The sequence below is a fragment of the Leptonychotes weddellii genome, unplaced genomic scaffold (assembly GCF_054177405.1).
Source record: "Leptonychotes weddellii isolate Sample4059 unplaced genomic scaffold, ASM5417740v2 HiC_scaffold_4883, whole genome shotgun sequence".
In the NCBI taxonomy this organism is placed as follows: Eukaryota; Metazoa; Chordata; class Mammalia; order Carnivora; family Phocidae; genus Leptonychotes; species Leptonychotes weddellii.
The window spans coordinates 1-11,384 of NW_028016090.1; the positions used below are offsets into that span (position 1 = coordinate 1).

The 11,384-nt window shown below is 41.2% G+C and overlaps 1 pseudogene across 1 annotated transcript; it reads right to left on the reverse strand.

Annotated features, from left to right (window-relative positions):
- Positions 1-3,644: 3,644 nt before the first annotated feature.
- Positions 3,645-6,688, reverse strand: LOC102745939 (cell division control protein 42 homolog pseudogene; annotated as a pseudogene). Its single transcript, XR_014142420.1, has 2 exons — positions 5,441-6,688; positions 3,645-4,355 (listed from the first exon to the last, which is right to left on the reverse strand). The product of XR_014142420.1 is annotated as a cell division control protein 42 homolog pseudogene (transcript).
- Positions 6,689-11,384: the final 4,696 nt, after the last annotated feature.

The window sequence follows — 11,384 nt, forward strand, 5'->3', positions numbered from 1 at the left end:
GGAGATCCAGACGGCCGTGCGCCTGCTGCTGCCCGGCGAGCTGGCCAAGCACGCCGTGTCCGAGGGCACCAAGGCGGTCACCAAGTACACCAGCTCCAAGTGAGTCCCTGCCGGGACACGGCGCTCGCATGAGTCGCCGGCCGCTTGACTCCAAAGGCTCTTTTCAGAGCCACCCACCTTCTCGGTGAAAGAAGCTGTTTTCTCTCTATTCAAAATTCCTTTTCTTTTAATACCAGTTAGTTTCATTTTCTTAGTCGATGTCAGCATTTTCCTTTGAAGGATAAGAAAGGAACCCAAGATGGGACCTGATTCTTTAGCATAGTGGAGAACTAGGTAGAGTACGTGTATTCATTCTGAAAAGTAACAGCTCTAACAGTGAAACGGCTAATGACGCGTGGCAGTCAACGTAAGTCTCAATCAAGATTGTAGAAATTAGTGTTAAAGAGTGTTTACTGTAAAGCAATTAGATTGGATCTGTACTTTGTAATTGCATTTTTCTTGCTCTGGAAGATTCATGTGTTTGTAAAAATGCAAAGCAATACTTTTGAATCCATGCCCGTCTCCTATAGATAATAAAAAGGCCACTTATTTACAATAAACCGTTTTTGTTCAGGTGTTGAGCATTTACACAATTCTCCATAGTTGTAGTTTTGCTATTTTACAATCTGGATAAGGAAGGAAGCAGGAAAGAGGGTTTATAGATGCTCAGGGATTTCCAGATCCTGGGCCTGCTAGTCAGAAAATGTCCAGAAACTTACATTGTTAAAACTGTTAAGTCTTAAAATGTTTGTCACTTGCTTGGAAGTGACATTCATTCTCTTACTCTCTGAAAATAGAGCCCCTAAATATTAGAGAATAAAAAGGGCTTTCTCCATTTTTAAGACTAGACGTTTAAAAGTAGTCTTCTTGGGGCGCCTGGGTGGCTCAGTCGTTAAGCGGCTGCCTTCGGCTCAGGTCATGATCCCAGGGCCTGGGATCAAGGCCCACATCGGGCTCCCTGCTCGGTGGGAAGCCTGCTTCTCCCTCTCCCGCTCCCTCTGCTTGTGTTCTGTCTCTCGCTCTTGCTGTCTCTCTTTCAAATAAATAAATAAAATATAAAAGCAGTGCTTCTTAAACAGTCCAAAGGCCATAGGACCCTCAATCAGTCAGTTTATCCCTAAAGCCACACATATTTCCCCCGAACCCAGATCATGGGCACTGGGGGTGAGAGGCCAGGATGAACAACCTCTGGAACACTCCAGGTGATTCACATGTTTGATAACCACTGACATACTGGCTATGTAGTTGCAGTATTACTTGGTAAGAACCTGTTCGCAGTTTTCAGTCACCACCCAGATAGTTCTTCCTTTTTCCTAAATTGTCCTTTCCCAGAATTGTTTTTAATACTACATACAAAATTAGTTTCATTTATTCCTTCATTAATTCAGGGCACCAGATATAGCATAGGACTTTGCCTTTGTACCTTTATTAGTGTTTGAAAACACATTTTAAAGAGGTCAAGAACAGAAGATAAGGTACTAAAATAAAGCTGTAAAACTAAAACTTCCTGGAAAAAAATGTCAAGAACACTACAGGTGTCCTAGCCCATCCCCTTGTGTAAACTCTTTTTCTCATGTACGTGCATAAAATCCCAAATATTATCCTCCGGCATGATTTTTATTACCTCCTGTCTGCCCTGCCCAATTAAAAAACAATAACTTATTTCCTAGAATTCTACTGAATCCATCCCTTCTTTCCAATGGTTAGACCCCAGGAAACATTTTCCTGCTTTTGCACATGCCTGTGCTTGATCTACTAAGAGATTAGGCAGAAGGCTGAAGCGTGGAGATGGGGAGGAGAAAAGAAAATAGGGAAGGTTTGAGTTTACAGGGAGGAATATAATGAAAACATTTTAAGAGGCACACAGGATGTTGGGCACATGCCGTAATTACATGTTGGGGAGGTAGTCCCTACCATTTGGTTCTGAGGATTCTCCGAATATGGGTAGGAAAGCCAAAAACAGTTAATTCTTAAAGGTGGAGGTGGCTTAGTGTAACTATATTATCTATCAATCGTTCCCTTTAGCACCAAAATTTACACTTACAAATGTGACATCTGTTCAGGCTCCACTATGAGTATTTGTGCACACCATTTCCTGCAATAAAGGAGAGGGGGAAAAAAACATATTTTGTACCCTCAGATAAGTAAAACATACTGGGGATGCAGTAGTAAACAGACAAGAAAAAGAGCCTGTCCACATAAGGCTACATGTTAGTTGGTGGATGCTGAAAACAAGCAAATGAAAGAAATGTATAATAGTATAATATTTAGGGAATGATATGTGCTATGAAGTACAACAGAATATGGAATACAGTGTTGACAACAGGCCTGATCAGTTAATATTTGAGCAGAGGCCTGAATAAAGATAGTGAACCATAGCCTATATTGGAGAAGAGTAGTCTAAGAACTGGAAAACAAGTGCAAAGGCCCTGAGGCAGGCACAGGTTTGGGGAGTTCAAGGAATAAGCAATGCTAGTATGGCTGAAACACAGCCAGCAAAGGAAATATCTGCAGGGACAAGAGATCAGGGAGGTAGTTGAGGATCAGACCATGTAGGCCATAGAGAGGCCTCATAGGCCATTACAAAGATTTTGTCTTTTATTCTAAATGAGTTGGAGTGCCTTTGGAGAGTTTGATCAGGGTAATGACATTATTTGACTTGTTTTTTTTAAAGCTCCCCCAGGATGCTATGTTAAAAAATAGACTAGGAGAGCAAGAGTAGTAGCAGGAGAGAGATAGGTGGTATCAGTGGAGATCTGAGAAATAGTGAAGATATATATATATATATATATATTTTTTTTTTTTATTCATGAGAGACAGAGCGAGAGAGAAAGGCTGAGGGAGAAGCAGGCTCCCAAGGAGCAGGGAGCCCGATGCGGGCCTCGATCCCAGGACCCTGAGATCATGACCTGAGCCGAAGGCAGACGCTCAACCATCTGAGCCACCCAGGCGCCCAGTGAAGATATATTTTAATTGAAACTGATGAACTGAATGTAGGTTATGACAGGAGAATAATAAAGGATTAATTGCAGGTGTTTGGACAGAACACTCGGAAAGAGCTGCTATTTACTGACATGAGTGACGAGTAGGTTTGGAGGGAGAAATCCAAGAGTACTGTTTTGGACAAAATTGTGAGACTCCTGGTAGCTATCCGAGCGGAAATATCAAGTAGGAATCAGATAGGAAAGATCAAATTCCCAAATGGGAATATGAAATATGATAATCTGGAGTTCAGGGAAGAGAAAGGGGTTAGGTGTAGAAAGTCTGATTCTTGCTCTTTTGTAGATGATCTACCATCTCTTTCTGAAAGCACTTAGAATCACTATAACATGTCAAGATATGTTCTGTCACTGGAAATAACTTAGCTTTGGTCTCAGTATTTGACTAAACTCCCCTATCCAACTTCAGTTTCAGTCTCAGACTTTAGAAGACAGAATAACCAAATGTCTAAGCCAATGTGATTTGAGCATCCTTGGACTAGTGCAATCACTTAAGTCACTATTATCTTTAATGAGTAGAGCAAGTATGATGAGCAAGAGATAACATTCAGAGTTCTAGTTAATAGATGGATGATCACTCTATAAACATACATAAGCCCTTTAATGAGGTGAAAAATCTTACATGTTCATGTTGAAATTGTATCAGTTAACATAGATTTATTTTATTGCAAAAATAAAATGGATGATAATGTCTATGAAAGCTGTTTCTGTAGTATTTAAAGTCTTTAATCATAATTTTTAAAAAATTTCTCAAGGAGGGGGAGTTCAAACCTACAGAAAAGTTGAAAAAATAGTAGATCTTCAACCATATCTTCATCTCGAGTCACCAGTTGTTACTATTTACTGCATTTGCTTTATCACTTTTTATGCACACTTACACATTTTCTGAACAATTTGAAAATAAATTGTAAACATCTTGACACTTCTCCCTAAACACTTTAGTGTGTCTCCCTTAAAAATAAAGATATTCTCCTATATAACTATATACCATTATTATACGCAACAAATTTAATACTGACTTAATAATATTAAGTTATATAAAATCCATATTCAAACTTCTTCAATTGTGAAAAAAAAATATCCTATATATAGCTGTTGTATTAGTTTCCATGACCTAACTGGAAATATGCTTTGCAGTTGTAAGAAATTGCAGTTGAGGGGCGCCTGGGTGGCTCAGTCGGTAAGCGTTTGCCTTCGGCTCAGGTCATGATCCCGGAGTCGTGGGATCGAGCCCCGCATCGGGCTCCCTGTTCTGCGGGAAGCCTGCTTCTCCCTCTGCTGCTTCCCCTGCTTGTGTTCCTCTCTCGCTGTGTCTCTCTGTCAAGTAAATAAATAAAATCATTCATTAAAAAAAAAATTACAGTCGATCCTTTTTTGTGTGTGTGTGAAGCGTTCTTTGTTTCTGAAAAGAATGCATATACAAAGAATTGAGACATGAGAAAGCATTGGTTCAACACTAATGAATCTACAAGAATTAGGATTTGGGGAAGGTGGAGATTATCTAAACGTTTTCAAAAATTGGAAACTGCAACCAAAATAAGTGGATAAAATCCCTATTAACACTTAATGAAGAGTCTTCATAAGACTCCATGACTTTTTTACTAAACTAGAGAGCCTTAACTAGCTACTCTAGGGTTCCTCATATGCAAAACAGAAATAAGGGGATTCCCCTGACTGGTCCCCATGTTGTTAAATGTTCTCCCCACCCTCACCCCCAGCTTCTTCATGAAGCAGGTCTCCATCTTCCCAACTTGAAAGATGTGCATCATTCCACAGACGTCTGTCTCCTAGCGCCACCCCTCACATTTCCTCCATTTACCAGGTCTTCAGCTGTGTTCTAGGAACACCGTATCATACACTATGCTGAGCATACAGGACAATGACTGACGGGAAAAAAATGTTTTTTAATTATGTACTCAATCCATTTGGTGTATTTCAAAAGGCGCAATACTTTTCTTCATTTATCAGTGAGTTAGAAATTAACTTCAAAAAAAATCAGCAAATGGCAAACAAATTTCCTTGAAAGTCACAGTCACATGTATAGTGCATCCTAGAAAAGAAGAGGGGCAGGCAGGTTCCACCCACTTTCGTAAGTTTCATCAAATACTGGACCTACTCAAGGGTAAAGAGAAAAGGCAACTTTCAAAAAGGAATCTGTTATTATTTACTATACTCCTTCCTAAGAGCACCAGATGGGGAACAAGTTTTCTAAACTAGATCTAGGAAGTGGAACGTGGAATCAATCCATCCTCCTCCCCTTAAGGGCTGTCCAATGGTTAATGAATTTAAAAAAACATGACTAAATAAAAACAAACGCCCACACACACACTTCCCACATCCCACCCCTCCCCACAAAAAAAAAAAAAACGGGCAAAAAAAGGAAAATTAAAAAAAAAACAAACCTAAATGTCCCAGATCATTCTCCAGAGTGAATGGAGCCCCGGAGCAGCTTCAACAACCCAAATTAGTCTGTTACGGAGTCATCACAAGCATGCCTTGCTTTTAAACGAAACAAAAATTTTTTTGAAACAAAACAAAAACTAGTATTAATCACTTTTCTGACAATACACAATTACTCAAATTAACTAGTACAGAGAGGGGGAAGGGGACCATACCTACGGGCCTTGTCTCACACGAGTGCACGGAGGTAGGTGCAAGGCATTTATCATTATTGCAAAAACAAATTTTAATCTTTAATCTTTAGTTTGATTTAACATTGCTTTTAGTACGATGCTGAGCCAGCTGTGTGGAAAGGGCTCTGGAGAGATGTTCACAGCAGCACACACCTGTGGTTCTTCTTCGGTTCGGGAGGCTCCAGGGCAGCCAGTATTGCTTGGTCAAATACAGTCTTCAGGCCTCTCTGTGCAAGGGCAGAACACTGCGCATACTTGACTGCATTCGGCTCAGGGGCCGGCTTTTCAGCAGTCTCTGGAGTGATAGGCTTCTGTTTGTTCTTGGCAAGTTTCTCGAGGGATCATCTCGGAGATCAGTTTGGGTCCCAACAAGCAAGAACGAGTCTTTGGACAATGGTGAGTTATCTCAGGCCCCCACTTTCCCTTCACATTTTCAAATGAGGATGGTGAGACCACTGAAAAACAGACTGGAAATACATCTGTGGATAACTCCGCGGCGGTAATCTGTCGTAATCCTCTTGCCCTGCGGTATCAGAAAGTCCAAGAGTATATGGCTCTCCACCAATCCTAACTGTGACTGCATAGTTGTCAGAAACAGTCGGTACATACCAGATGGAAATTTGTTTGTCGTGTAGGATATTCAGGAGACATGCTTTACCAACGGCACCATCGCCCCCAACAACACACTTAATTGTCTGCATTGCTGAAACAGTTTTGTATCCACTTTAAATATTTCAAATTCGATCATGACCTCAGCTTCTCCGCTGGGGCGTTGGCAGCACTGCCTACAGTTGATCCTTGAACAACAACGGGTTTGGGGCACTGACCCCTGAGCAGTTGAAAATCTGCATATGAATTTTGATTCCCCCCAAACTACTATAAGACTGCTGTTGACTGGAAGGAAGGCTTTCTGATAACATCAGTCATTAAACACATAGTTTGCATGCTATATGTATTATAATACTATTTTCTTACAATAAAGTAGGCTAAAGAAAAGAAAATGTTATTAAGAAAATCATACGGGGGCGCCTGGGTGGCTCAGTTGGTTAAGCAACTGCCTTCGGCTCGGGTCATGATCCCGGAGTCCTGGGATCGAGTCCCGCATCGGGCTCCCTGCTCGGCAGGGAGCCTGCTTCTCCCTCTGACCCTCCCCCTCTCATGTGCTTGCTCTCTCTCATTCTCTCTGTCTCAAATAAATAAATAAAATCTTTAAAAAAAAAAAAAAGAAAATCATATGGAAAATACATTGAGTCCTGTGAATTTATTAAAAAAAAAAAGTGTACAAGTGGGCCTGTGTTCAAATGTGTTGTTCAAAGGTCAACTAACTCTATTACAAACCTTGTGGCTTAAAACACACATGTATTCTCTTATAGTTCTGGAGATCAGAAGTTCAAAATCGGTTTCACCAAGTGGAAACCAAGACTGTGCTCTCTCCAAAGGCTCTAGGGAGAGATTCCATTTCCATGCATCTTCCAGCTTCTGGGCCGGGGCGGGGGGGCTTTCTCTGCTCATGGTCCCTTCTTTCCTCTTCAAAGCCAGCATCATATCATCTTCAAATCTCTCTCTGCTTTCATCACCTTTTTCCTCCCTTGACCTTTCTACTTTACTTTGATAAGGGCCCTGGTGATTACATTTGGGGCTCACCCAAATAATTGAGGATAATCTTCCTATTTCAAAATCATATCAGTAAAGTCCCCTTTGCCATATAAGACAACATTCACAGTTTCTAGGGACTTAGATGTGGACATATTTGGGGGCCATGTTCAGCTTACCATAGCTGTTGACTACTGTTATGGGTTGAATTGTGTCCTCTAAAAAGATATGTTGAAATCTAACTCCCGGGTGCCTTAGAATGTGGCCTTATATGGAAGTAGGGTCTTTGCAGAGATGCACACGCGTACCTCTGACATATTGCGGGTTAGGTTCCAGACCACCACAATAAAACAAATACTGCAATAAGGCACGTCAAATGAAATTTTTGGTTACTCACTGCATATAAAAGTTATGTTCACACTATATTTTATTAAGTGTGCAATAGCATTATGTCAAAAAACCCCGATATATGTACCTTAATTACAAAATATTTTATTGATAAAAAATGCTAACCATCATCTGAGCTTTCAGCAAGCTGTAATCACTGATCACAGATCACCATAACAATAGTACTGAAAAGTTTGAAATATTGTGAGAATTACCAAAATGTGACAGAGACACTAAGTGAGCAAATGGTGTTGGAAAAATGGTGCCAATGGACTTGCTCCACATAGGGTTGCTGCAAGCCTTCAATTTGTAAAAAATGCAGTATCCATAAAGCCCAATAAAATGAGATATGCCTGTAATCAATTTAAAATGAGGTCATTAGGGTGGGCCCTAATCCCATGTGACTAGTGTCTTTATGAAAATGTAGAAACACACAGGAAGAAAACTGAGCCAGAAGCCGGAGTTATGCTGTCACATGCCAAAAAATAGCTGGCGCTACCAGAAGCTGAAAAAGAAGGGAGGATTCTCCTTAGAGCCTTCAGAGGGACAGGGCCCTGGCAACACCTTGCCTTCGGATTCCTAGCCTCCAGAACTATGGCAGAATAAATCTCTGTTGTTTTAAGCCACTCAGTTTCTGATCCTTTGTTATGGCAGCCCTGAGACACTTACACAAATACTAAAAATTTTAGTGATAGAATTACATTGTTTACCTTTATAAATAAAATCTCAGATTTCTTTAAATCCCAGACATTCCTTCTTGATGGGAATATTAATCTCTGGCTTTGGTGACGTATTAATTATAACTCTTGGAGACTCAGTCCAAATGTGCAGTTGGAGCACCTCTATTTTTTTCTTATCTACCCCATTTGGCCTCTTTGAGACCTTTCAGGACAAAAGGTCTATCATCTTTTACGCTGGGAAATTATGTTGTTATTTCTCAAATATTTCAAGATTCAAACTAGTTTAAATAAAAGTATGTCAGATAAACGGGCTTAACTGGACGTCTGACATTACAGCAGAGCTTCGAGGTTGGCTGAATTCCGTGAGTGGTTCAGTTCTCTGATTCTCCCCTGAGGACGTACCTTCCTCTAGTGTTGTCTGTAATTCTGCTTTACCTTCACACCCACAGAACACTCCATCGTCCTTTGCTCTTCAAAGCAAAGAAATTTCTCTCCCAAAAGATAAAAGCAATCTACATTTCCTTACTCAGTTACTTCAATTTCTGAAATGTTTGTGCTAATCAGATTGGTCTAGATTCCTGAACTAATCAATGCGCAAAGGGGTTTGGGATTACACTTAAACCAATCAGGCCAGCCCTGTAAGATCTATTTTCTGGAAAGCACGTGTGACAGTGGTTCTCAAATTTGCCTGCCCATTAGAGTCACCTGGAGAGCTTTTAAAAAGTACCCAAGTGCAGACTGTTCCCCAAAACACTTAAATCAGAATTTCTGGGGGTGGCATCCAAGCATTAGTATTTTTTAAAGTTCTCCAGCTGATTACAATGGACAGTCAGGTTTGAGCAGCACATAGGGATTAGGTGGATTCCTTAATGAAAATCAGGAAACTATTAGAAAAACAGAAGGAGAAAAGTAAATGCTACATAGTAATATATATTATAGGACTATCAACTTCTAAGTTGTATTTCATGACAAACACAGAAGAAGAAATAAAGTCTTGAATACTTTAAGGAAACATAAGGAGAAATCATCTGGAAGAATTCTTTAAGGCGATAGTCTTCCTCCCCACTGCGCTGTGTTTGTGTTCTTTTCACTGAGCCCTACATGCAGTTCTCAAATTGCCAACTCCATATATCCACTTGAATGTCAAAAAGCTTCTCGAATTTAGGGCGCCTGGGTGGCTCAGTCGGTTAAGCGACTGCCTTCGGCCCAGGTCATGATCCTGGAGACCCCGGGCTCGAGTCCCGCATCAGGCTCCCTGCTCGGTGGGGAGTCTGCTTCTCCCTCTGACCCTCCTCCCTCTCCTGCTCTCTCTCTCAAATAAATAAATAAAATCTTTAAAAAAAAAAAAAAAAGCTTCTCAAATTGAAATCACAACTCTGGATCACTCTTTAATGCCCCAACCCACACCTCCTCCCGGTACTCCATCCTAATTAACAGCACCAGACGTTCAGGGGTGTATGGGAGGCTCAGTTGGTTAAGCGTCTTTTCAGTTCAGGTCATGATCTCAGAGTGGGGGGGCGGGGTTCAGTCCTGCCTCAGGCTCCCTGCTCAGCAGGGAGTCTGCTTGAGATTCTCTCCTTCTCCCTGTCTGCCCCACCCCACAGCACACACTCTCATATAAACAAATCTTTAAAAAAATATACACACAGCACAGTTGTTCAAACCAGAATCTTAGGGGTTTTGCTCTTACATAATCTTATTCCTCACCAAAACCTAATTTTACCTCCAAAATATAATCCTAATTCCAACATATCTAACCATCACCATTATTACCACTGTATTCCAATCCAAAGTGTCTAGACTTCCTAGTGGTTCTCACACTTTAGCACCCATTGGAACCACCCAAAGGATCTTTTAACAGATTATCGGGGCCTGAAATTCTCACTTTTAATAGATTCTCAGGTAATGCTGACGCTGCTGATCTGGAGACCAGATTTCAGGAATCACTGCTCTAATCCACAACACTACAATAGCCTCTTAATTGGTTTTCTTGCTTCTACTGTGGACAATCTAGGATCTATGACCCACTAAGCAACCAGAGTAATCTTTTTTAAGGTTAATGAGGTCATATTATGCAGATCCCTGCCTAAAACAATCCAAGAGTTCCTAAAACTGAGAACAAACCGTCAAATCAACTTCCTTTTCATTTTCCCAGCCATATTGGGCTTTCTGTACCTCTAGCATTTCAGACTCTTTCCTGCTTCAGAAATTACCCATTTTTTGTTCCCCGTGTGTGGAAATAGCCTTTAAATCAGACAAACTATTCTAAGTAACAATTTTTTGGGGGAAATCACTATTACCAGTTTAGGCAGGTTTTGTGGGATTTGATTAGCAGTGGAGGAGCAGAGAGGAGGCACCACCATTAAGGCTAATTCCTTTATCAAAATCAGCTTCAGTTTTCCTGAACGGGGAATTTTCACATAAATGATTTAGGCAGGTACTTGTGAATCAAGGATACGGACTCGAGAGATTTGTTGGAACCAAATATAAAAGCTATCATTTCTTAGCACACATAACTAAGTAAGTACCACCACCGTTTTACCCATTGGGAACACCATAGGTTGCTGGTTTTATCCTTTCTTACCGTGCATAAATAAGTTTATCAAAAATCAACACAGTCTTTCTAACAGCTTGGTACACATGTTCTGCACGCAGCAAAGCTAAAGCCATTTCAAGAACAGTCCTCTCCGACAAGCAAGCGTACCTGTGCCCCTTTAGTTTTTCACCAACCTACCTAAACGTATTCTGCCGCCTAACTGAAAAGACAGACAGACATTTTATTTGGACAGGCATGAATTTAATGTACTAGAAAAGAAGCCCAAAAAACAAACTAGGAGCCATAACACAGCACGTGAACAGCTTCTTTCACCGAGAAGGTGGGTGGCTCTGAAAAGAGCCTTTGGAGTCAAGCGGCCGGCGACTCATGCGAGCGCCGTGTCCCGGCAGGGACTCACTTGGAGCTGGTGTACTTGGTGACCGCCTTGGTGCCCTCGGACACGGCGTGCTTGGCCAGCTCGCCGGGCAGCAGCAGGCGCACGGCCGTCTGGATCTCC